The sequence below is a fragment of the Podarcis vaucheri genome (genome assembly GCF_965113315.1).
Source record: "Podarcis vaucheri genome assembly, chromosome: 14".
NCBI classification, from domain to species: Eukaryota; Metazoa; Chordata; class Lepidosauria; order Squamata; family Lacertidae; genus Podarcis; species Podarcis vaucheri.
The window spans coordinates 28,965,450-28,992,718 of record NC_138752.1 but is presented as its reverse complement, the minus strand read 5'-3'; the positions used below and the strand labels follow the sequence as shown (position 1 = coordinate 28,992,718).

The 27,269-nt window shown below is 46.9% G+C and overlaps 2 protein-coding genes across 4 annotated transcripts in view; one reads left to right on the top strand and one right to left on the bottom strand.

Moving 5' to 3' along the window:
• Positions 1-1,789, top strand: part of WDR76 (WD repeat domain 76) — a 63,627-nt gene extending 61,838 nt beyond the window's left edge. The window contains exons 17-18 of the mRNA XM_082198515.1: positions 137-264; positions 1,647-1,789. The gene's annotated coding sequence lies outside the window, so the exon portion shown is untranslated. The remainder of the gene's footprint in view (positions 1-136; positions 265-1,646) is intronic.
• The window catches only part of FRMD5 (FERM domain containing 5), a 127,819-nt gene that overhangs the window by 48,120 nt on the left and 52,430 nt on the right, over positions 1-27,269 (bottom strand). The gene's annotated exons all lie outside the window — the stretch shown is intronic.

Below are 27,269 nucleotides of genomic sequence, written 5' to 3'. Positions count from 1 at the left end.
TCTCCTCCATGAATTTATTTAATCCTCTCTTTTAAAGACATCCAGCTTGGTGGCCATCACTGATTCCTGTGGAAGGGAGTTCCATAGTTTAACAATGCACTGCATGGAGATGGGCTTTCTTTTATCCACATCTCAGGTTCCTCTTTGCCAGCCGACTCCCAGCCAGCCCTCTTTCCAAGCCCAGCCATGACCCTGCTGATGATCCCTTTGAAAATAATGCTTTCTTTGCGGATAATCGGAACACACTTTTGCCTAATTAGAAAGGTATGTGGCGCTCTCTGCTGGTCAAGGTGGGGAGGAGCAACCAAAGGAATTACTAAAATTAAAATGGAAAATGCATTTGCTTCTGGAAGGAAGGGCTCAGCCCCATCGGTCTACCCCTTTCGGCATGATGCACTTCCTTGGAATAATCTGAAATGTAAAGTGTGAAGAATGGAGGTAGGGGTGCTCAGGAGAGTCTCCCATACTCCCTCCCTTACCCAACTGCAACACAACAGCCCTGCAGTGCTGCTAGTTGAGTCTTACTCTCCAGTACCTGCTGCCCCCGCCCCCTTTTTGTCACCCACAACCCGAGAACCAAAGGGGGAAAACTGGGGCTGCATCAAAGCGCTTAATTTGAAAAGGCTCTGAGACCGTGCACCCGGCACACAAATTACTGGGGAACATAGGGCCAGCTCTCAGCTGCCTTATCCTGGTCCAAATTCAAAGCATCTTGTTTGATTCCCTGGCAGACCCCCATTAACTACCTAAAACCCAAGAACTCTGAGACCAAAGCACTCTGCATTTCCCGGACAGTTCCCTTATAAGCCACTCAGGGCAGAAAGGCAGCCCACACTCCCTCAGATGTGGGAAGAATGTGCTGGTCCCTTGCAACTCTGACCCTTCATTTTCAGGAGCATGGAGCCCAAGCATCTAGGCATGCAGATTCTGAGGCTGGAAGGTGCACACATTTCAGTGGTGAAACTGTGGAACTTAACTCAAACTAAATAGTGGGGTAGTAGAGCTGAAAATAATGCCAATATGTTTAACATCTGGCAGGCAAGTCTAAAAAGCCTGGGACACAAATTTTCACAACCCTCTAGCAGCTATGGTGGCTCATAGACCAGAAGTAATGTATTTAGCGTTAACTCTGAAAGTGTATACTCGATTCTGACCAAACTACGCCTCCTAGAGCAAAATATACATCAGAGAGAGCGAGAGAGAGCAAATCAAACTTGGAAGTTGGGAGTTTTTCAGCTGAAAAGTTTTAATTCCCAGGAGACATGTGTGTGTGTGTCTGTGCTATTTTTGTCTTACTTAGTCTGAAAATCCTGCGCCAGCTGCTAGACAATAGACACACACATGTGGCCAACTCTTGACCTTCATGAGGAGAACTGTCAGATCAGAATGAACTTCTGAGAAAATCTGATCGAGGGGATGGTTATTTGGACTGACAGTCACAAGAACCAGAAGCAGCTTGGTATTTCCATGGGACTTGTGCAAAACACAAATCCTTTTTTCTGGGGGAAATTAGCGAAACAAGGGCAAAAATTTCATCATCACAAAGAGATCAATCTTGTCTTCCATGTACTTTAGAGAAGACACTACCCTTTACAATCACGGAGGAGAGGGGGATGCTACAAATAACTGAATTCTGTTTATTACAGGGGGAAAATGCTATCCACTCATTCATCACACCCGAGTGATCTGCTATCTTAGCACCTATGCTAATCCCCACAATGGTGAAACAATCTCCCTGGTCTATAAACCCCCATTTTCCATTCATTTCAATAAAGGCCTCACTAAGGAATTTTGTTAACCCCTCTTTATGTGGAAATCCTGAGTGTTTCATGAAGTGAAAAAAATTCTGTCGTTTCCCCCCCAATCTTTCAGTGAATACCCCAACATGAGTATTTAACTTTCCTTTCCCTCCAAATCTCTTATTTCAGGTTTTGGAAACCGTGTCAGCCTTCAGCAACCAAAACGCCCTCCATTTCCAAATAATTCCCATCAGCCACTGTGTTAATTTGTCTCATTTCCTTTTAAAGTGAGTTTCTATCATCAGCCTGTCCTGCAGCAGGCAGTTCCGCCAATTAATTAAGTATATGCTGTGAAAAGAAGTCCTCCTCTCTGCCTGTCCAGAATGCCTCAGCGCCACTGGCATTCACAAGGATGAGACAGAGAGAAAAAGGTATCTCTCCCCACTTTCTCCACACAAGGCATAATTGTATACAGTGGTACCTTGTGTTACGTACTTAATCCGTTCCGGAGGTCCATTCGTAACAGGAAACCGCTCGTAACATGAGGCGCACTTTCGCTAATGGTGCCTCCCACTGTTGCCGCATCGCTGAAGCGTGACTTTTGCTTGCATCCCAGGGCAAGGGTTGCAACAAGGGGCATCTACTTCTGGGTTAGCGGAGCACATAACCTGCAGCATTCGTAAGGGGGGGCGGTATGTAACATGAGGTACCACTGTAAATGTATGTCATGTCCCCACTGAAGTAACCTTTTTTGCAAACTGAAAACAGGTAAACAGGTTCCTTTCCTTGTCGGATTACACACACCATTTAGAGGGCACTTTCCCACATTCCTTTCCAGTCCTACAATATAAAATTTAACAACAACCACAACATCTGGTAACCTTAACCTGCATGTACTCAGACAACCCTTTCTCTGTCTACCCAGGCAAATACTACTACTACTACAACAAAAACATCCCACCCATCTGGCTGGGTTACTCCAGTCACTATGGGTGGCTTCCAGCACATATAAAAACATAATAAAACATCAAACATTTAAAACTTCTCAATACAGGGTTGCCTTCAGATGTCTTCTAAAAGTTGTATAGTTATTTATCTCCTTGACATCTGACAAGAAGGTGTTCCACAGGGTGGGTGCCACTACCAAGAAGGCCTCCTGAAGGCCCTCAGAGCTGGGATGGGAAGATCAGAACAGCACACAGTATTCCAAGCAAAGCTACCCCATAGATTTGCATGAAGGCATTGCCAGTCCTTTCCCTAAATTATTCCTAGCATGGAATCTGCCTGCCCATAAGACAAGAGCAGCAGGGAAGCAGGTCTCCTAGGGTGATTTGCCTAAGATGTCGCTGTCTTCCTACAGCCAAGTGCAAAGGGTCTCATGCCTGTTTCTGTAGGAATCTGCCTTATACCAAGTCAGAACGCCAGTCCATTTAGCTCAATATTGTCTACATTGACTGGCAGCACCACAGCAGGGTTTGGGGCAAGGGACATTCCTAGCTCTACCTGGAGACGCTGTTGGGATTTGAACATGGGACGTTCTGCATGCAAAGCGGGGGATCTACCACTGAGCTACGATGGTTCTACCATTAGAAAGGGTAAGATTATTTTGGTCCGGGTGGCAAAGAGGGTGACTGGCAAGGGCTCAGCCTCCTTTCCCCAGACAGACCCTTTTTAACATGAAAGCAGGAACTAGTATCCCAGATGGAGGATTCTGACATCAAGTCTCTGCAGCCTCACTCCATGAACAGAGCAAGTGGAGAGTTCTGGGGGTGGAAGGAAATGACTCCATCTCACTTAGCGCAGCCCGCAGGGGTAAACTCAGCAACCCTTGTCCTATTCCAGAGGCATATAATGAAGTGCCCAATCCATGCTAACCCCATTGCAGCCATGGCCTCTTGGCCGTCAGTGTCTCTCGCTGGAATAATCTAATTGCTTACATTTGGTACTAGATCTGTTCAAGGGAATCATCAATCTGAGGACATAGGCAGCGGAGTGCAATAAGAGATTTTCGCTTTGCTAAATACTAGGCTCCAAAAGGCACCCATTTGGAGGGTGGGGCAAGAGGGGGCCACCGGCCTTGATCTCACACAAAATGCAGTTTGGTGATCCTCAAATGCATCCCAGTTGACTCTTTGTTCGTTGGGAGAAGCCAACAGATTTAAGCAAAAACAAATGCCCCAAAGCTGCAAAATAACCACCTGCAATATTGCTTCGGTGGTTGTCGAAAGCCGCGACGGCAGAGCATGCAGCTTAAACCGCTGAGCCTAGCCTAGCCCAGGCCTCCAACTCCAATTACATTTGTGGCTTTGCTTTTAACAGCAGCAAATACAGCTCACCAACAACCTTTTCCGCAGGACTCAAAATGTGCCCAGACGGGGCCAACCCAAACTGCCTGCAGGATGGAAATAATTAGCAGAGCTGCACGCTCTGTGGTTTTCTCAATCGCCTCAACCATAACATGGGAGCAATTAGAACCCAGGCCCATTGGGGATTGTCGGAAGGGGAGGAGGAAGACACTTCTCCGAGCTGCAAAGCAGGAATGGCAATGGAAGCAACTTTTGTTCTCTGTCGATAGCAAAGTCCGTTTTCTGACTCTCCTCCAGCCTCCAGTATAACCAGCCTCCCCAAACAAGGGCTAAAATGCATTGCAAATCCCATTACGTTAAGTGAGGAGAGGTCAGCCCCTTCAATTACTGCAAGGTTTTTAGCTGGGTGATAAAGTGTTCCAGGGAGAGATGACAGCGATGCCTTTGGCGCCTCCCCCACCGAGAAGAGCAATCCTTTTTGTGACACACACACGCACAGTCCAGCGCAGCAGAGGCTGCCCAGCTCACAGACACAGTGCTCAGCCATCCCAACACGTCTCCACCAGAAGGATGCTAACGGGGCACAATCTCTGCTCTGTGCTCTGAGGCTCCTGCGCTGCTCAATGGCAGCTTTGTGCCTCCTCGCTTGTGCTTCTGATATTTGGAGCCTGCCCTTGCAAATCCTACCCTGCTGTTGCAGGAGAGGAACTGTGAGCAATCTCATATGTGCATCATTTTATTTGTAAGCCGCTTTCCCACAAAAAAAATATCATGCTCATAGCGGCTTACAGCAAAGGAAGCAGGAAAGTATTTCAAAAGCAAGGCTGCAAAACAATTTCATAACAACCCAGTAGCAAATGGAACATACCAAACGTAAGTTACCTTGTTATCTAACAGCAACCATATTCAACAGCAAGGGCCACCCTTTTCCTTTTTTACCTATTTTTTAAAAAACCCAGCGATGATGTTGCTCACCGTCTTCTCTAATCATGGAAGGGGTCTCTCTAGGACCAACGTAAAACTATAAAGCCCCCTTGTTATTTTTGGTCCTGGATGCTACAAATGTAATCTTATATTTATGGTACTGAAATGTTGCTTTTTGTAAGTTATTATATTTGCTATTGTGTTTTGCTGTATTGTTGGGAAATTGTTTTTGTACTGTTTGGCATTCCTGTTTTCTTTGCCGTAAGCTGCTTGGAGCAGTGTGTGTGTGTGTGTGTGTGTGTGTGTGTGTTTTTGTACTGTTTGGCATTCCTGTTTTCTTTGCCGTAAGCTGCTTGGAGCAGTGTGTGTGTGTGTGTGTGTGTGTGTGTGTGTGTGTAGAAAAGCAGCATACAAATAAATGAATGCATTTTAAGGAAGGCATGGAAAGGGCAGTTTGCAACTTAACCCAAAAAATTCTGTTGCAAAAAATCAGAATGGGGGCCTGATTGTAGGGCTGCCCACAGGGCTGTCCACTCTTCTCCCAATAGCCAAATGATGCTCCTTCATGCCCACTCTCTCGGTGTGGCCATGGCTGTTCCTGGAATAGAAGCCACCTTCTTGGGGAAAACATCCTTCCAGGGCACTGCCCCTCAACCTGGTGCCCTGCAGAAGTTTTGGATTACAGCTCCCATCAGTCTCAGCCAGTACAGCTGTCCAAATCCTTTTGGAGGGCACCAGCTTGGGGAAGGATGGACTGGGGCATCTCACAGCTTTTCTACTCCTGTGCCAAGGCCAAGTTCAGGCTCTGTCTCCGAGTGCCACCAGCCTGCTCTCCACGTTGCCATTTCCCCATTCTTCTGTTCAGCCACTCTGAGGACAAGGCTGTGCACACGCTTTTGTGGACTCTGCAGCCAGGGTGCTCCCACTGCTGGCTTGGGAAGGAGTGTGCACACATCTGCCAAATCCATATTGTTGTGATTTTGGCATGGGTGGTGGTGGCTAAGTCTGAATGTTGCCCTGAGTCTCTTCCCATTCTTGGGTTCCTGTAACCGTGGGGCTAGAGAAGGCATAGGCAAACTCGGCCCTCCAGATGTTTTGGGACCACAACTCCCATCATCCCTAGCTAACAGGACCAGTGGTCAGGGATGATGGGAACTGTAGTCCCCAAACATCTGGAGGGCCAAGTTTGCCTATGCCTGGGCTAGAGGGTATGAGAGCAAGTTTGCCAGAATAATCCCTTTGCCTAGCAATAGTTTTTGGCCAGCTAGTCATGGAAGAGAATAATAGGATTGTCAAGATTAAAGGGACCAGGAGTGTCATCTGGTCCAGTCCTCTGCAATGCACCATGTTAAGCACCATGTTAACCAAAGAAGTTTTACCAAACCAGCTCTGATCCGGATAACTGTGCACGTCCCTAGTTTCAAGTTGGCTCAGCTCAAGAGGAAGCATGAAGGACAGCCATCCCAAGAGGACTATTCCAAAGAGAGTGGAAGCCTTCCTTTTAGGGGTAATTGGATCAGAAGCACCAAAGAATCAAATGAACTTATTTTTGCATGTGACCACTGCAGTGAGAACATTATATACCCAAATGTGGCAAAATGATGCAATACCTATGAAAGAGGAGTAGCAGGTGAAATTGATGGAATACGTCGAATTAGCAAGTTTAACCAGAAAAATTAGAGAACAAGATGAGATAATTTTTAAGGAGGATTAGAAACTATTCGTAGATTATTTTTTTAAAATCCTATTGTATGTTTAAAATGCTAGGCGGTTTGGAGTAAGTGCAGCAGTAAAAGCTATTTTGAGAATAAGATGGATGAAAGATGGAATAGAATAATTATAATACGCAGCAGCAATTGATAATTTGAGGAAACCATGGAAGGGTGGAAGGGAAGTTGATCATTAAGGGAATATATATTGGAACTGTTTGACTAATTGTATTGTATTTTTGGAAAATATATATAAAAAAGAAGAAGCGTGAAACCCATCCCAGAGCTCATTTCTGTTTTCTCTCAAAAAAGCCTTCCTTGCAAGATTCAAGATCTCAAGCCTGTTTCTTGCATAGGAACCTTGTGCTCCTACAAGGCTGCTCTTGCTTGTTGCAGCTCCTAACGTGTTTAGGTATGAGTCAGAGCTCTCTGTGTGTTGCAGAAGGAAGATGCATAGAGCCGAGTTCTGGGGATTTTGCTGCTTTAGGGTGGTATACCAAATGTTTGGGCACCTGTGGTCTGCACACTTAACTCCCTCTAACCCCTATGGCTTCCCCAGGTAATGCTTAAATCTTCCATGCATAGATAGCCATAGCAGGGAAGAGCTGCAGCACAGAGGAGAGCATCTGCTGGGCATGTAGAAGGCCCCAGATTCATTCCCCAATGGCATCTCCAGCTACGTCTGGGAGAGAACCTTGCCTGAAACCTTGGAGAGCTGCTGCCAGTCAGTGTGATCAATACGGAGTGAGATGGACCAATGGTTTGACTCAGTAGAAGGCAGCTTCCTATAGCCCCTATGTTCAATCTCTGGGCCACTTCTGGTTTGAACAACACTTTGCCTAACAAAGATCCAGCAGCTTAGCAAAGAAGAGGAGGGCTCTGGAGGTCCACACCTTCTCAAAGAGGGTGCCATGCTGGCATAGACAGGGTGGGTGGGGAGTCTAATTAGCTTCACACTCCTCCCTCGGGCCTCTCTGGCTGAGATCAAGGCACTCACGTGTTCGGAGGGCTCCACAGAGAAGCCTGACTCTTGCTCTTTGCAAACACTCAAATTAGAACTGACAGGAAAACAGAGGCAAGATCAGGAGCTGCCCAGGGATGCTTACAGAGTTGCACTGCTCCCTTGGGAGTGCAAGGGGGGCACCTGCCAGCCACGGAGGGGGGGGGGAGCTGACCTGACAAGCAGCAATCAGGTCACAGAACATCACGAGGGTCATAACTGTGTCCGGCTTGCAAGGAGGCCATTTCTGTACAAGGGGACCCCCACCTTTAAAAAAGCGAATCAAGGCTGTTTTCCAGCCTTACTTCCACCTGAGGATTAAAGTTTCCTAAATTGGCAAAAATGCTTGCAGAAAGTCGGCGGTTTGAATCCCCGTGACGGGGTGAGCTCCCGTTGCTCGATCCCTGCTCCTGCCAACCTAGCAGTTCGAAAGCACGTCAAAATGCAAGTAGATAAATAGGTACCACTCCGGCGGGAAGGTAAACGGCATTTCCATGCACTGCTCTGGTTCGCCAGAAGCTGCTTAGTCATGCTGGCCACATGACCCGGAAGCTGTACACCAGCTCCCTCGACCAATAAAGCGAGATGAGCGCCGCAAGCCCAGAGTCGGCCACGACTGGACCTAATGGTCAGGGGTCCCTTTACCTTTATGTTTTACAGTATGGTTGCTGCATGGTTGGAATTAGGGATGTTTCCAAAATTCTCCTCATGCAAATTCCGGTATTTCAGAATTACCTGATCCAGGTTCCAAAGAGGAACAGATGTGTTTGCAATCGTTTCCCGTTTTTATTTCCAAATCTGTGCAAAGCACTTTGTACACATTCCTTGGGCTTGAGAACCACACTGCAAAATTCAGAGAAGTGTGAATTTCAAAGGGCGGCTGTGTTTTGCTGTTTAGGGATTGTTTCAGAAAGTTTTTGAGTTAGGTAGGCTTGCCTTTCAATGCGAACTGCATTGAATCCATACCACTTCCATGCCGCAATCAATCCCTAGCCACCAGCACATGGCAATACAGTCAGAAGCTACAAAAAAAAGCCCAAATCCACTTCCCCTGGGCTTGTGCTGGAAGCATAAAGCCATTTTTAAAAATTCATTTTGTGGGACTGCAGAGAAATTAAAAGGCACAGGATGGATGCAGTTGAAAATGGGAGAGATGTAACAGGATGGAAATTACCAACAGAACCGACTGTTTTGCTTTGAGGGAAACCCTGTGATGTGAATCAGATTAAGAACTTCAAAATGACAGGTAAGATGTTGACTGTAGCCCAGATCGGAAGGAAAGCAAATATATGGCAGAGGATTTTCGTATATAAAACAAGCTGACTGCAACAGACTTTTTTGGGGCGGAGGGCAATCTAAATCAATCCAGGGCATTTAGGAACGCTGGCACAGCTTTATAAAGCCCCAGTGCAGAAATACCAATTATGAAAATGTTAAGTGGGAGGAATTAAAATGTAATTTAAGGACTTGAGAAAAACCAGACAATACCTTGTTTTGGTTTTTTGAATTGCTGATCACCAGGGACTGCTGAGTTGTTGTTTTAAAGCAAGGTTCATGACTGCGTAACTTTCTGGATTTAAATTATGATGATCTACAATTTAATGCATAGTTATACTTCATGTAAGAATGATTATTTGATTACTCAAATCAGCTCTTAAGACTACAATAATTATATTATGTCCTGGTTAATTTTATACATTGCCCTTGGCCCAAAAGGCACCCAAAGCAGTGAAAAATACAGTAAATCAATTGAAACCGTTTCAAACAGCAAAGCTACCAAAATACCCACCGATTACACTAATACACATTCATGAGCTGCCTCTGTGTTCCCACCAATATCAACCTAACAGTGCAATCCTACTTCTGTCTGTTCAGAAGTAGGTCCTATTGAATTCAATGGGGCTTACTCCCAGGAAAGTCAGGTTAGGGACTGCAGCCTTAGACAGGTTTCCTTCATACTGATTTTGCTGTGTACTTCCTTTGTGTGCCCAGTTCCGTAGTTTTAATAAGACAATCCACCATACAGCTGTACTGTCTGGGGCCGATGTGCACTGTAGTCCAAAACATCTGGGGGGCACCCAGTTGGGGAAGGCTGGTCTATGCTCTCCCTTGCTTTTTTCCAGCGCCCTTAAAGGCAGACAATTTAAAGCAGAGTAGAACCCAAGTAGGAAATGCTACAATTTGCAAGATTCAAATGAGAAGGGGGGGGCATTCATAAGGTTTGGGAAATGCTACCTTCCACACACCCCTAAATACATTTTTACAGTGTGAAATCTCTAGCCAAACTTCTTGTTTCAATAAACAAAAAGCAGAGTGCACCGTCTGTGTCCATGTTACTTTATGAAGCAAGGAATAGGTTCCTTTATGCATCCAATGAAGCTGAATGTTGGACATATAAAAGGAAGTAATGTCTTTAGGGAGAGGAGGGCTGTCGATGACTACTAACCATGATGGCTCTGCTCTGCCTCCACAGCTGGAGGCAGCAGTGCTTCTGAATACTGGTTGCTGGAAACCACAGGAGGAAAGAGGGCTCTTGTGTTCAGCTCCTGCTTGCTGGCTTCTTCCCATTGGGGCATCTGGTTGGTCCCTGTGAGAACAGGATGCTGGACAAGATGGGCCATTGGCCTGATGCAGCAGGCTCTTCTTACGCTTTCTGCTCCAAGGACACAGGAACACCAGAAGAGGGCTTCTACCAAGTCAGACCACTGGCGGTCCCATCTAGCCTAGTACTGTCTCCAGGGTTTCATGCCAAGAGTCTCTCCCAGCCATTCATGGAGATGACCTCAGGGACTGAACCTGTGAACTTCTGCATGCAAGGCAGCTGCTCTTCCCCTGAGCTATGCGAGTCCGTCCTTCCTCCCAAAGGACCTTGCACTCTAAATGTAGATATTGAGCAACGGGGGAGGAGGAGGAGGCATCCATGAGAGGGGAGGAGGGAGAGGGGGCACCATGTTGGTGTTCACAGAGACGCAGATATGAGCAAAAGGGACAGCAAAGGAGAAGAGCTGGGATTCATTTTGAAAAGGCCCTTTTGGAAATTAGGTCTGCACGGATTCCTCCATCAGTTTTAAAGTTAGGCACACAAAGGAGGTTGGGCCTCGGGGAGAGTGTCCCATCCAATAACAGCTCCAGCGAGCCCCAGAATTGCCGCAACCATTTCCCTCTCCTTTCTCAGAGAGATGCCAGATTGGGCAACTCAAAGGGAGCTATATTTATCCCCTCTGCTATGATCCAGGCACTAGGAAGATCCTGCTCTCGTCCATGCTCTGAAGGTAGGTGTCGGACCCAATTTTGTTTGCCTGAAAAGAGTGACATAATTTGCCGCAATAGGATCAAAAATGTCACCCCAATCTCGGCTGAAGAGCAGCAACTCTGCCGTCTTCCACAGAGCCTGTTTTCCCCGAGCCTCCTGGCTCCATCAGGCCGGCCGGCCGCTTATCCACCCTGGCACTGCGTTCAAGGAGCCACAGATTTGCCATCTCCTAAAGGCGCCACTCGATGCCATCATCCAGCCCTGGGCCTTCTGAAATCCAGCCCCCTCCTCCACCCAACCCAAGACGTGCGTAATGCTGCACCTCACAGGTCACTGGCCCATATCAGGGGGGTCTTGTGGCTCCCACCAATTTTCCTGGGACAGGAGAAGAGTCAGCAGAGCAGCTGGAGAGGAAGTGAAGGTGGCACACCTGTGAGTCTGCCTCGAGATGGCAGGGCCCGTTTTGAGAACCTAATGGCAAATCTAAGCAACTCGGTCACAAGAGTCTTGGGAAATCCAGAGGGGCACTAAGGGGGACCCTATTGGGAAGAAGACATAGAAATCTCAATGGCTTCCACTCACAAAGGAGCAAGTGGCAGGTCAGCCCACCCTGCAGAAGCTATGTTCTTTGCCACAAACAAATTGCACCCTCATTTGGAGCCAATCTGAGCACATCTTCATGCTGGGTGAAATTGCATACTCTATAATGTTAGGCAGGAAGCTTGAACTGGCAGCCTCAGGATCATTCTGTGAGTCAGTGGGGGCTAGTCCATGAAGGCTAACGACTCACTGCCACACCATAAAAACCCACATCTCCTCTGTTGTGTCATGGTCAGTGACTACTGAAGCTAACTGGGCCCCTTTAAATGAAGAGGCATCTCCCACCAAAGACAGAGCCAGCTATTGAGACAATGCTGCTGCTATAATATAAGGCACAGTCTGAGGCTGGCTGGCGCTGAAGCAACATCTGAGCTCTCCTATCAGGAAGTCTCTAGTTTGAATGCTGCATGGAGCTGTCCAGGGTACCACTGAATCCTCACATCAGTACAGTTGAGGCTCAAATTCAAAACAGCACCGGGTCCAATGTAGGAAATGCAGACATCATTCTAATAGCAAGGTGGCAGAACTAGAAATGTGAATCATGTATGTGGATCCTGGTGACTTAAGACGCCCACCCCCCGCATGCATTGAAAGAAGTGTGTGAGGAGAGTTTTGGAGGCATGTGAGCCAAGTGCCACCACAATGCTTCCCTGCATGATCCGCTTTTAAAACAGTGCTTTGCTTCGATCTCAAAATGATCTTGGTTGGGGGGGGGGTTAAGTTGCATTTTATTTTGCTTTTTAAATTCTATTTTCAATCTTATTCTCTACTTCAGTTTACTTTTTTGGTGAAAGCATCTCCTTTTCTAGAAACACGGGCTATACATTTGTAAATTAATAATGCACAACTAGGCTGCATGTTTAACTTGTTTTTATAGCGCTGTTTCTGGTTTTATGTTTCTATCTCTGTTTTTATGATACATTCATTCATTCATTGTCTACTCTAAGGTCCCTGGGTGGGTTACAGAATTAAAACACAATATTAAAAACAGTTTAAAACAACTTAACAATTGCAGAAATAAGGTGGGCCTGGAAAATGTACCCCCCCCCCAAGCGTCAAAAGCCAGGGTCGAGAGCTGCATAGGCAGCATTCTCTAGAAGCTATACAATGAAGATGCCAGAAAGCCTCTGTGGGGTAGGGCATACCACAGCTTAGGGGCCACCACAGAGAAGGCCCTCTCCTGGGTTACTGCCACCCACTGTCTCAGAGTGGAGGGACTGCCAAGAAGGCCCCTTCTGCCAATAAAAAAAAAATCAAGCTGTTTAAAAAGATGTTTGAATAAATGCTAGAATTCTGAGCAGATTTGTAGCTTGCCTGTGTTCTGTTCTTGGGAGCAGTGCTGGGATTTCAGCTCAGCTGAGAGCACTGCCTCCACTGACCCTTTGGGCCGAAAGGGCTCACCTGGGCTTCAAATGCCCCTAGCCATCAAGGAGAAGGAGAAACAGAAAGCAGTTCAGACCATCATTTCCCATCCAAAGCAATTTCTTGGCAGGAAGCATATTGCAGCAACAATACATTATGATAAGTGCTTTTGTGCTACATGAATGGGACAGCTGTGGCTCTTCCTCAGTGGGCCCGTTTCACGGATAACAACAGCACAGACCATGTCGAGGAAGGAACCAGGAAGAGAGGCTGGTGTTTGTCTGCTTAATGACGCAAGTGCTGTTTTGTCAGCTCTACCTGGCTGCAACATCCCACATTCTGTTGAAGAAAAAGGAGGGGTTGTTGCCCAACTGGTGTTTTTCTGCAGGTATAAAAGAGTTCAGATCCAGCCTGTAAAAACCCACATGCTAATGTTTACAAACACACCTAGGAGTCCCTCCTCTTCCCAGGACGTTCTCTGTGGTTCAAGGCACAGTTGTGATTGCATCTTATGGAATGGGTTCTGTTCCAAGGGTTTTGCATGTATGTGAATATGGTGCAGACCAGAGCCATTCCACAGCTAGCAGGTGAAGAGGGCAGAGAGAATCCCCAGCACTCAGAGAACACATGCTCTGTGCAGGCCTTGTCTGCCTCTCCCCTGCCCCGCCCCCAAGCCAAGCAAGATGGGGAGCTTAAAAGCTTTTTGTTCCAGGTCTGCTTGGGTTACTTCGTGGGGAAAGAGCTTGGTCCAACTAGTTCAGTGTAGCCTACCCTAACTGGCAGCAGCTCCCCAGGATTTCACGCAGGGGCCTTTCTCCCAACCCTGCCTGGAGATGCCAGGGATTTAACCTTCTGCTTGCAAGGCAGATGATGTACACTTGAGCCATGGCCCTTCCCCAATTATGAGCTATGGTTCATCTCACCAGTGCTGGCCTTGTACCTCCCTTGTGAAAATGATTTTTGGGAAACAAATCACTTCACCGTTAGTACAAAGAGCTGGCGAACCCAAGCCAATTTCTGGAAGGAAAAAAAACGCAACAGGCTCCTGTCCCACATGGCAGTCAGTTAACGCCCCAGTATCTGTTCCAGGCTAAGATGCTTCAGTGACTTTGCTAATTTAACATCTCTCCGCCCAGTAGAGTTCAACTTCTGGGTCTCTGGAAAGGTAGCAGCATTTGCCTGGAAGAGAAACCCCATGGAATGTCTGCTTCTTGCTCCCAGGAAACTCAGCAGTGGCCTGCCCTGGATTTTTTTTTTTGTGTGTGTGTGTGTGTGTGTGTGTGTGTGTGTGTGTGTGAGAGAGAGAGAGAGAGAGAGAGAGAGAGAGAGAGAGAGAGAGAGAAATACTTAGGAAGATTATTTAAAGTGCTAATTACCCTACAAACACCACTCCAAAGAATAATTAGAGCAAATTGAACTGGTGGGAAGAGGGCACAGGAGACTGGGAGAGGGAAATGTGGCTTGTGGTATTTCACACGCCATTGCTCAGCCAGAGTGGAGAGTAGAGCAGCTAGGAGAGAGAAGGAAGCCACCCATCTGAAAGAGAAAAGGGCACCTCTAGGTCTCGAGTCAGTCTCTTGCCGAGAGTCCCTCTTTTTGCCAACTTCTGCAACCCAGGCTCCTCCGTGTCAATCAGCCTGCCCCAGCCAGGTGCTGAGTTTAAGCTGCTGGATCAGGGCAGTGGACCACCTAATCCCCACAGCCCACTTCTCACACTGGCCACACAGATGCCTCTTCTGGGAAGCCCACCAGCAACTTCAGAGGCGTTTACTGCCTCCAGCAGTGGAAAAAAGAACAGACATAAAATCAGGCCAATGGGCCATTTAGTCCAGCATTCTTTTCTCACAGTACCTAGCCTGTGGGAAACCTGCAAGCAGGATTTGAGCCCAAGTGCCCTCTCCCCTCCTGCAACTTCCAGCAACCGGCATTCAGAAGCATTGCTGCCTCCAGCAAGGCAGAGGCATAGTTATCGTTCCCCGTAGTTGATGATAGCTTTATCATCCTCCATGAATTTGTCCAATCCTCTTTTAAAGGCATCCATGTTAATGGCCACCACTGCCTCCTGTAGGAGGGAGTTCCACAGTTTAACTATGCACTGCATGAAGGACTTTCTTTTATCTGTCCTGAACCTTCCTACAAGACATTGCGGCCAGTAGCCATTCCATGAATTTGTCTATTCAGGGTAGGTGACAAACCTGGACAGCCACACTTCGGCATTTGGATCCTTCCTAATAATGGAGTGAACTAAAAAATCAACACCAGAGAAAATGGCTTGTGTGGAAACAGCTGAAGGGAACATTACAAGTCTTGGAGAGGCCACATCAGAGGAGATAGGCCAAGCAAACGCCCACTCCCTCCAGGGGCCCCAGACCACTGCTTTTCTTAATTTAGTTTACTTATTCCATTTCTATCTCTCTTCCAAGAAGTTAAAGATCTCCCCTTCTCCATCTTATCCTCAGAACAAACTTGTGAGGTAGGCTATGCTGAGACACAGTGGCTAGCCTAAGATCACACACAAAGCTTCATGGCCAAGTGGGGATTTGAACCCTGGTCTCCTAGGTTCTAGTCTAACACCCTAACCACTGCACCACACGGGCTTCTAGACACCCAAGGAAAAGTCTGGTCTCATCATCATCAATAATATTTACCGTATACACTGCTTAATATGCAAAATCCCTGGCGGTTTACACAAAACACAGTAAGGTATCTTAAAAAAGGAAAAGGGAAATGAATATACAACATTTAAAACCAGAAACACAAATACATCAATAAAAATAGGAGCCATCAATAAAACATTTAGTTAAATATCAATAAATAATGAAACAGAACAATGTGATGAATCTTATGCGTCCTGGAATGCCTGCTTAAGTGAGACTTCAGGAGGTGTTTAAGCCAACCAGTTTCTGCCTCATGAACAGCACACAGAAGGGTGTTTGACCACTGACCATGTGGACTGGGGCAGATGAGAGTCCAACAATAGCTGGAGTGCCACAGGTTCTCTATTCCTGGTTTAAAAGATACACCGAATATCAGGATGGGAGGGGGCTCTAAGACAAGGGATCCTCCATGGAACCTCTTAACCCGTAAGAAATGGGCATGCAATTCTTTCCCAATCCCAGTTCTCCATACAAAGTGAGAATTGTGTCTGTAGCCAGACATTTTATGGGTGATCATTGCAGGGCAGCTGGAACATTAGCTGGAGTAGCCCAACACCTTTGCTTCATTGTGTTAAATACTAATATGTAAAATGTAAAAAGGGGGGGGGGCTTAGTGCTTCTCTGTTATTCCAAAGAACATCCATGATACTTCCTGTTTTCAGAGATGGGAGGAACCAACAAAAGCCAGAAAAGGCTGGGGGCCTTGCCAAATGACATCCAAGGTGGCGAGGAAGTTGTGGAGTCTAAAAGAGGACCAACAATATTGTAGCTGAACAGGCAACAGGTAAGGAAAGCAACCATCAGGCTGAGTCACACAGGTGAAGCATGATAGCTAATCAGAACATGTGTAGAAGAATAAGCCTTGCTGAAGGACAACCAGCACGGCTTTGGCAAATGGAAGCCCTGTTTCACTAACCTATTAGACAGGGCATTCAGGAAAGAAGAGGAAGCCTTTGCAGCCACCAGCGAGAAACTGGGTCACGGGGTTCAGAGCCATCATCTCCCCAACACACTATTTTAAACATACACACCGGTTAACTTTTGCCAAGAGGCTTTCCCACATTGCTGCAACTGTATGTTTAGTGTTCAATTAGCATACTGTAAGCCGCTTTAGGCACAATCAGTGTAAAAGTGGCATACAAAGAAATGAACTCGCATTTTATTGCCTCTCCAGTTTCTACATGGTTCCACGTTTCAAGGTTTTTTTGTTGTTGCTGTTGACCATTCAAGCTGGAAAACTGGGTTTATCCCACCCAATCTACTTGCCTTTCTCTCAGGAGACCTGATGCAGCGAATTACGTTGCCAGCTAGAAATTCATTAGTATACATTGTCAGCAACAGCAGAACCCACTTCATGCATATGGATGGGATTTCTCTAAGGGGGAAAGTATTTTCAGCTGCATTGACTTTTAAAATCCCTGCCCCGCCTCCAAAGCACTGATTTTGCGGCAAACAGGTCATGTTCACAGAATGGAAGATGGCAGGATCCCCAAGGATGTGCTCTATAGGGAGCTGGCTTCAGGCACCAGGCCCATTGGCAGGCCAACTCTGCAATACAAAAGGGTCTGCAGACAAGACATGAAGGCTGGCAGCATCAACCAGCTGACCACAGTGCATGGAGACAATCAGGTTGCGCATTATTGTTATTATTTCTTTCTACCCCGCCCATCTGGCTGGGTTTCCCCAGCCACTCTGGGCAGCTTCCAACAGAACATTAAAAACAGAATAAAACTTCAAGCATTAAAAACTTCCCTAAACAGGGCTGCCTTCAAATGTCTTCTAAAAGCCGGATAGTTGTTTATTTCCTTGACATCTGATGGGAGGGCGTTCCACAGGGCGGGTGCCACTACCGAGAAGGCCCTCTGCCTGGTTCCCTGTAACCTCACTTCTCGCAGTGAGAGAACCACCAGAAGGCCCTCGGCGCTGGACCTCAGTGTCTGGGCTGAACGATGGGGGTGGAGACACTCCTTCAGGTATACTGGGCTGAGGCCGTTTAGGGCTTTAAAGGTCAGTACCAACACTTTGAATTCTGCTCAGAAACGTACTGGGAGCCAATGTAGGTCTTTCAGGACCGATGTTATATGGTCTTGGCAGCCACTCCCAGTCATCCATAGCAGTAATCAGAGGAGGAATGACGGCTGGGAGGAGAACAGAGAGAAGAAACCCCATGGTGCATTTGCAGCAGCACAACCTGATGGCTTCGTCTGCCCCAGCTGCAACAAAACATGTCTTTCCCTATGGCCACAGCAGGCATTGTAACTCTTCAACAGTTTGAGACTTCACCCCCAAAAGGTGCACTCCTCCATTGCCTCCCAAGACAGACGGATGCCAACAGGTCACTTGGTCCGTCACAGAGTCTGACCTGATCTGGAAGCTACAAGAGGAGAGAGTGCTCTTATGCTTGGATCCTGCTCGTGGGTTTCCCACTGAGGCATCTGGTTGGCCACTGTGACACCAGGATGCTGGAAGAGATGGGTCCTTGGCCTGAGCCACCAGCCGCCTCTTAGGTCCCCATCACTGCAGCCATCCTGACTCTCACCTGAAACTTTGCAACAATGGATCTGTACCTCAAAAAGCCGAGCTCATCAACCAAGACGATCCATCAGGTCAATTCCAAATCCAACCACATCCCTGGAAACAGAAATGCTACATAATCTCCAGGGAACAAGGGAGAGCAGCCGAGTCAAAGAAACCCCAAGTCATCCTTTTTGCTTTTTACTCACTACTTCAAAAAAACCTTCTTGTTATTTCTAATCTCATTTTGGCTTTTGTTTTTTTCTGATACTCTCTCAATGTATTTTTTTATTTCGGGGATTTATTATGCTCCCTTTTTTGATGAAATCCTCCCTGAAGCAGCTTATGTTTTAAAATACAGGCTTCATATACAGTGAGGGGGGAAGTATTTGATCCCCTGCTAAATTTGCCCGTTTGCCCTCTGACGAAGAAATGACCAGTCCATAATTTTAATGGTAGGCTTATTATAGCTGTGAGAGACAGAATACAGGTACTGTACGGGTACTGTAACGAGCTGGGATTACAGGTAAAACCTCTCCATTACAGCAGGTGCTTCTAATCTCAGCTCATTACATACAGTGAAGATACCAGGTAGCCTGACATCTGGCTGCTTGATAGGGGATCAAATACTTATTTCACTCATTATAATGCACATCAATTTCTGACTTTTGTCTTCTGAGTTTCTGGGGTTTTTCCTGTTATTCTGTCTCTCACAGCTACAATAAACCTTCCATTAAAATTATGGACTGGTCATTTCTTTGTCAGAGGGCAAACGGGCAAATTTAGCAGGGGGTCAAATACTTTCCCCCCTCACTGTAACTTTTTAAAAACACATAATCAGCAATGAGCAACATGAAAACCAACAGCACAGAAAAACAACTTAGCCAGCTACTCTTCATTCTGTCCCAATCGAAAGTTTTTAAGGAAAGCTAAGTTTGTTAAGTCTTCTTAACACTCACTTCCCATAATTGCAAGAATGCCACTGAGAAGACTCCCACTGCATTGTCCTGAACTCCTGTCCTACCTTGTGGTATGTCAAGTCCCCACTCCAGAATCCATCCATATGTTTAAACATAGCACAGTCCCACTGAGATCCATCAACATAAACAGCTGAGCAGACACAGCCCCTCACCTCTGCTTCCCTTTTCTGCTTTGCCTGCTGATTGCAGCATCTGGGCTTAATGAGGCAGGTGACCATCACCTGTTCCAAGCCATCGCCAGCTGAGGAATCACACACCCCTCCTCCCAGAGCTAGCAAGCCCCACCTGGTCAGCTAGGGAGCTGGGCTGGGATCCTTGCCTGCCTCAGCCTCCTGGAGCACCCTGCCCGCTGCTCCCTATGCCTAAGAGCCCACAGTGTTTGGGGAGACAGGGGCTCCTCTGGTGATGGGTCCTGCTGCTCTGGTTCACGTGCACTGACCTCCATCCGCTTGTCAGCCGCTGTCACCTTGTGAATACTTCCTATACCAACCTCTCCTTCCCTATCCCCAGGCATGAGCATGTGTCCCAGTCCCAGCTACACCCCCCACCAGGATCCTCTTCCTCCTCCCAGTTGTCCTGCCAGTTCATGGCATGCATGTGCTCCCCAGTTTAATGGAATCAAATGAACTCCAAAATGATCAAAGGGATGGAGTAACTCCCCTATCGTTTGTTTGTTTGTAGAAAATGTGATTAAGAGGCAACATGACAGAAGTGTATAAAATGATGTGGAGGAAAGGGGCGGAGAAAAGCTTTTCTTCCTCTCTTCTTGTTGTTTAGTCGTGTCCGACTCTCTGTGACCCCATGGACCAGAGCACGCCAGGCACTCCTGTCTTCCACTGCCTCCCGCAGTTTGGTCAGACTCACGCTGGTAGCTTTGATAACACTGTCCAACCATCTCGTCCTCTGTCGTCTCCTTCTCCTTGTGCCCTCCAGCTTTCCCAACATCAGGGTCTTTTCCAGGGAGTCTTCTCTTCTCATGAGGTGGCCAAAGTCTTGGAGCCTCAGCTTCAGGGTCTGTCCTTCCAGGGAGCATTCTTCCTCTCTAAAAACACCAAAAACTCATGGGCATTCAACAAAGCTGAACATCAGAAGATTCAGGACTGGCAAACGAAGATCCTTGTTGACACAATGCATAGTTAAACTATGTGACTCACTCCCAAAAGGAGGTTTTTTAAAAAGGATTGGACAAATCCATGAAGGAGAGGGCTACTGGTGGCTACTAGCCACAGTGGCTATGATCTGTCACTGTGGTTGGAGGCAGCAATGCTTCTGAATACCAGTTGCTGGAAACCGTAAGAAGGCAGAATTGCTGTTGCGCTCAAGTCCTGCTTGCAGACTTCCTAGAAGCATCTGGTTGGTCACTGTGGGAACAGGATGCTGGACTAGGTGGGCTATTGCCTCATATGTTTCCCACTAAAGCAGGCTTTCTTCTGAGCTAGATCTTAATGGATGAGTAGGACTGCCTGAGTGCAGGTGAGGCTTTGAGTAACCTGGTTCCAGGTTGTTTGGGGTCTTAAAGGTAACAGCAACCAGCAATTTGACTTGGGCTAGGAAATGGTAACCAGCACAATGGGTACAAAATTGGTGTAGCATGTTCTGACCACTACCTGGATCACCTTCTATAACAGTGAAAGATTCCAGACCCCCTTCAAAGAAAGCCCTACATGAGCTCACGGGCAACTGAGACGAGAACCAACTTGTCTTGATAGTTTGGTGCATCAGCTGGGGCCCTTCGCAGATCAAGGACCCTCCCAGGCAGTGATGAGTACAGCAGCATCCCCAAATGGCAAACATGACCCATTAAGGAGGGTGCAGCCCTGACAAAGGCAAGTTGATCACAACCCTCCAGGATTACCATTCCTCCACCTTGCCTTGTTTAAACGTCAGCTTGCTTCCCATCATCCAACCCAAAATGGCCCCCAAGCACAGGCTTAGAAGTCCCACAGACTCCCTGGGATGCACAGGTGGAAAAGAAAAGGCAGAGGGGAGTCTCATCTGCATAGAACATATGAGCCTCCTGCGTCAGGCCAATGGACCCATCTAGTCTAGCTTCCTGTTCTCACACTGGCCAACCAGCTGCCCTAATTTGAAGCCCAGAAACAGGACCCCAAGCACTCCAGGCCCCTTCCAAGCCTACAGTTCTATGACTGTGTCCCATTTCCATTATCCAAAAAGAAGCATCGTTGTTCAACGCATATACAAACAGATTTTGAACAGGTATTCTGCTGTCTGCCTTTCCTTTTTGTTTTTAATGGAGGCAAATGGTTTTGTTTTGCTTTCTGCTTGGATTCCAAAATGACAGGCACATGAAAGGCAGGAAGATCACAGAGCGGGAACGCTGAGCTTCGTGTCGCCACGCTGTTCGACGAGGAACGCCAAGTGTCCTTCATGGATTTTTAATGAGGATTTTCCAAAACACAGTAAAGATCTGTTCTCGTAAGCGCATCTGGGCTGACATCACTGATGCTGTTAATTGTCCAACCCCAGCAAGTGCAGAGGAAAGGAAAGCACCGGATTTGTGTTTCTTAGCCCTCTGATGGTGCTGCCTTCTGTGTGATAGGCACATTGGTGTAGGAAGCACTTTAGAGCACACCTGGTGATGCAGGCTGTCTTCAGAAGGAGGGAAGTGGCAGGCAGGGAGATGGGAGAAGTCGGGCAGTGAGTCAGCCTGTATTCAGGAAAGGAGTATTGGAGCTTCAAAATCACCTGTAAACCGTATCCCCTGGAAAGCTGGAGAAGTGAGCTTGGGAAACATTAGACTGGGACTGCTAGTTTTCAGCCACATTACTGACGTTTTCCTCACTTCCCCTATTGGTGTTTTCCCATTCCAAGAGTCCCCAAGGGCCACTGTGATCTCACAGGGTCAAAATGACTTGGAGCTTCCAATGAAGCCCAGTCAGTGGTGAGGTGGTCTGGAGTCACGGGAGCGGGATGGGTTGGAGACCTATTACTATTTCTGCAGCAGGGTCCCTGTCCCCACTGCCCAATAGCTTCTCAATCAGCATGAAAACAGGGGCTTTTTAGCCACAGTGTGCTCCAGAATCAAGCACTGAGGAACGCTGAAAAGACAAGGTGTTTCAGTTCACGAAAATGGGTTTCAAGTTCTGTTGGGTGTGATGCAATTTCACAGAAAACACAACTTGGGTCACCCTGATATAAGATGCAGGAGCACTGCAAGTCATTTGTTCCTGTTTGTGCATGGAAAATTCAGATCTTGCTGAAGGGCAACACATACAAGGTCTGACTTATCAATTGTTATTATTATACAATAATTGTATAATCTTAGAAGGCTGTATATCATAGAATTGTAAAGCTGGAAGGGACCCTAAGGGTCGTCTTGTCCAACCTCCTGCAATGCAGGAATCACAGATAAAGGATGACGGACAGATGGCCATCCAACCTCACCTTAAAAGCCTCCAATGAAGGAGAGTCCACCACATTTGAAGGTGGCCCATTCCGCTGTCGAATGGCTCTTACCTCAGGAAGTTCTGAATTGATTTTAGAATGTATTTTAATTAATTGACTTTGCTATTTTTACTTGTTGTTAGCTGCTCTGAGCCCGGCTTTGACTGGGGAGGGTGGGATATAAATAAAATATTATTATTATTATTATTATTCCTAACATTTAGTAGGAATCTTCTTTCTTGCCATTTGAATCCATTGGTTCAAGTCCTTCCCTTCTGAAGCAGAAGAAACCAAGCTTGTTCCATCTTCCATGTGACAGCCCTTCAGGTATTTGAAGGTATTCATTCCAAAAATTTCTGTGTATTTCCCCATCACATTCCAAATCCTAAAAAGGAGGTGTTTTTTGTTTGTTTGTTTTTAAAAAGTAAGTGGTCCATTTTGTCCACTAGAACTCATGGACAAACAACAAAGCTGAATGTTGGAAGATGCGCGGCAGATTAAGAAAGTCCTTCTTCAAACTGCACATAGATAAACTACGGAACTCTCTCCCATAGGAGGCAGTGACGGCCGCCAATCCAGTTGGGCTTTGAAAGAGGATTAGACTGATTCATGGAGGGAGAGGGATATCAATGGCTATTGGCCACGATGGCTATGCTCTGCCTCCACACAAGGCAGCAGCAATGCTCCTGAATATCAGTTGCTGGAAGCCAAAGAAGAAGAGTGCTGTTGTGCTTGCATCCTGCTTATGGGCTTCCCACTGGGGTGTCGCGAGAACAGGATGCTGGACTAGATGGATCATCGGCCTGATCCAGCGGTCTCTTCTCATGCTCTTATGCCAGCCTGGAGGCTGCTCCTTCTGCTGATTCTGCTGTTAAAGAATCTCACCCCCCTCAAGGCATTTGATTCCCTGGAATTTATGGGCATCTCCTCCCTCACTGCATAATTATTGCCTGTTTTATGTTGCAAGGTGACAAATGCAGCATAACAGGAAGCCTCTGTGGCTGAATCCAAAGAACGCCTGGCAGTCCAAAGCTGCCAGCAAAGGATTTGAAAGGCCAGCATCCTTCCTACAGAGACAGTATTTAATCCTCCGACAGCAATTTCTTCAAAAATTATTTCTGTATTGCAGAACAAGCAGTGCCTTTCTTTTTTTATCTTTTGGGTGGAAATGGGGCGTGGGGGGAGAGAGAGAGAAGGGAAGAACTACTAAAAAATCTCCACTTGAACAGTAAGGATCAGTTCAAAGGATGTCGCCCATTACAAACTGGCTCGAGCCCAGGCTGCCCAGCAATGCCCATATATTTAAGCATGGATCTGGCCCAGTTATGGAGAAAGAGGGGTGGTCAGGACTCCCAGCTCTGTCTCCAGCATTAACTCCACTGCATATTCCAATGGGAAACCCAGCCATAGTTTGCATAACAAGGACAAAAAAAAGGATGGGAGGGGGGAAGGCTCAAAGAAAATATTTTCCCATGCCAATTTGGAAACAGGTTATTCTTCAGCAAGCCATTCCAACCACTTTTCTGATATTGTCTAAAAAGAAGGCAACGCAACCAGAAAGAGTTAGACCCCCTGCTGATTTTGTATTCTTAAACATGCAACTCATAAAACTTTGGAAGCGGCAGAGGAATCCCAAAAAGAAACCCAAAATATAAGGAAAGGAGGATCTAATGATGCCTGAAAACAAAATCCAGCACACTTGGAGAAATCGTTCCTCCTGATTTGAAGGTAACAAGCCTTTGTGTGATGCCTGACACCAATTATACAGAGCCCTCTAAGCCTAGCCTGATTTGCACTATCAAGAGCAAATCTGTGCTAAGGCACCATATATGGCAGAAAAAACACCTCTTTCCCAGTCGGATGTCCCTGGACCAGCAGCTGTGCTCATTTCGCCATCCCTGACCCAGACAGCCGGGCACACGCCGCCTCTGGCAATACAGATCTTCACTTTTCCCATTAGACAAAAAAACCCCACCCCAAATCCTAACCAAATATATTGCTCCTAAAGACACCCCCAGCTCACCCTTCCTTTCACCCACAAGTTTGCTAATGAAAAGGAAAAATCACCATCAGCAGAAAACAGAGGCACTTTTCTTACAAATGAGGATTACTTTTTTTTTTTTTAAATCCACCACCTTCCCATTATTCTGCAACTTGGCCAGAAATAAAGAGAAGAATCAGCTGGCATCTCAGCATGAGATCAAATGAGGAAGTATCACTGAACCTCTGACTTGAGGTTCTCTTTTCTCATCTTCTTCCTAAACCTCCAGCAAAAGCACAGGAGACTTGGAAAGGCAGTGGAAGCAGACGATGCTCCCATCTTTCAGGGGGAAAGGGGCACAGCTCTGGGGAATGCCCACAACACCATGGCAGCCGAGAAGGACCAGGCAGGGATGAATGTTGGGGCAGATAAAAGAAAGTGCTTAATAATAAATTTATTCCTCTTTGTGCTTCTTCATAGCTAAACTATGGATTACGCTCCCAGAGGAGGCAGTGATGGCCACCAACTTGGACAGCTTTAAAAGGGATTGGAAAAACTCACAGCAGAGACAGCTATTGATGTTCTGCCTCCATAGTCCAAGGCAGCAATGCTTTTAATTTCAGTTGCTGGAAACTAGGGGGGCGGGAAGGGAGAGAGCTCTTGTGCTCAAATCCTGCTTGTGGGGTTCAGTCACAGTGAGAACATGATGCTGGACTGCATGGGCCATTTGCCTGATCCAGCAGGCTATTCTTACACTCTTATGATGCACCCCCACTCAAAGATACTCACTAAATAAGCCAAGCAGAGGACTCAATATTTTTTTCCCCCAGAGTCCCCATGGCCCTCAAAGAACAGCCCCATTTTTACTCTTACCCCATATACACCCGCTCAACTGCTTCGATCAGCGGAACTGCCACTGTTATAGGTGCCACATAACCCATTCCACATTTGTATGAAATTGGTCTTTTAGTGTGGAGGCAACTACACCTTGGAACTCCCTGCCTATTGATATCAGGCAGGTAGTCGCACCTCATGTTATGTCTGCTTCATGTTACGTTCTTTCAGGTTACGTCCCGCGGCAACCTGGAAGTACCGGAAAGACTTACTTCCAGGTTTCACCTCTCATGCATGAGCAGATGTGCAAAATGATGTCATGGATATGCGCAGAAGTGGCAACCCACAACCCGCGCGTGCGCAGATGCACCATTGCAGGTTGTGCTCTTTTCATGTTGCGAACAGGCCTCCAGAAAGGATCCCATTCACAACCAGAGGTACCACTGTAGTCTTTTTGATGCCTACTAAAAGCATGCATTAGACAAGTTTTCCCAGATATCGAGAGTTTTAATATGTTTTTAGTCTATTGTTATTTTAACTTTTTGAAAAAAATGAATTAATGTTAATTTTCCTTATTGGTGATTTTATTGTTTTATTCCCCCCCCCCCCCCCGGAAACCACTTTGAGGGTTTTGTTTTGTTTTTTACAATCAAGAGGTGCATACATTTTATGAAATGAATAAATAAATACTCCATATTCTGCCCCCACCCCAGTGAACCTGGAACAGCAATAACACGCTTGTCTCCTTCCTTGACGGAGAAGTGGGGCTCTTCTGGAAATTCTTCCAGAGTGGGCAAGGCTGAAACCGAGGATGTGGCGTTTGCTGCCGACCAGCTACTCACAGAGACTCCTGCTTGTGTTTGGACTCGGCAGCCAAAGATAATCTGAACATAATCAAGGGATGGATGAAGGTCGTTGTGCTGTCTGGGCTACGCAAAACAAAAGTCAGCACACAGACGCTACCAGCCAGAGGCCACAACAGGATGTCCTCTCCTCCTCAGATGACCTCCATATAGCATCACTTCGCAATGTGCTGTGACCATCCTGGGGGCACAGAATCCAGCTTTTGGCCTGGCAAAGGCTGGTTGTTGTTGTTTTTTTGTAGTTCCATGTCACATTTTGGAGCATAATCTGAAGCGTCCAAGCATGAGCTCCTTTGTGCCCAAAGTGTCCCAAAAGCCACTTCCAACAGTGAAGGAAAATGAGATCTCAGCATCACAAAAGGGCTGCCATCTCCCTCACCCCCAGGAGATCTTTCAGCAGCCTCACGGCAGACAGAAATTCAACTAGTGCAGCTTCCCTTCACACCTCACTGGGTGCAGTGTTGTTTTGCTTTCACAACTCCCCCACAACCTCCCCACCACCTGCATTATTGATATTATTTTGGCACCAGGAATCCCTGCAGAGCCTTCCCAAGCCCAAGCCCTGGGAGACAGTGAGGCCTTGCCTGTTCCTGTGTTCAGGTTCACTGCGCGGGCCTTTTCCTCCAGCACTAACATCCTTTGTCACGGAAGGTGACCTTGCAAGACTTTCTCACAGGTGCTGGAAAAATACAATGGGAGGGAAGAAAGTGCGAGTTGGGTGCTTCTGCCCTATTTTTGCACAGGAGAAAGCGACTTCCAAAGCCGATTCACTGTCCACAATGACATAAGGACCCGGCATAGCTCAGGTGGTAGGGCATGAGACTTTTAACCTCTGGGTTGCGGGTTCGAGCCCCACATTGGGCAAAAAGATTCCTACAGGAGGTTGTTCTAGATGTTCCTTGGGATCCCTTCTACAATTCTGTGATTCTCTGATTAGAAGAGTGTGCTGGATCAGGCCCACCTAGCCCAGCATCCTGTTCCCACCGTGGCCAACCAGATGCCCATAGGAAACCCACAAGCAGAATCCCAGCAGCTTAAAGCAACTGGTATTCAGAAGCATTGCTGCCTCCAATTGTGGAGGCAGAACATAGCTACCATGACTAGTAGCCATTGATAGCCCCCTACTCCATGGATGTGTCTAA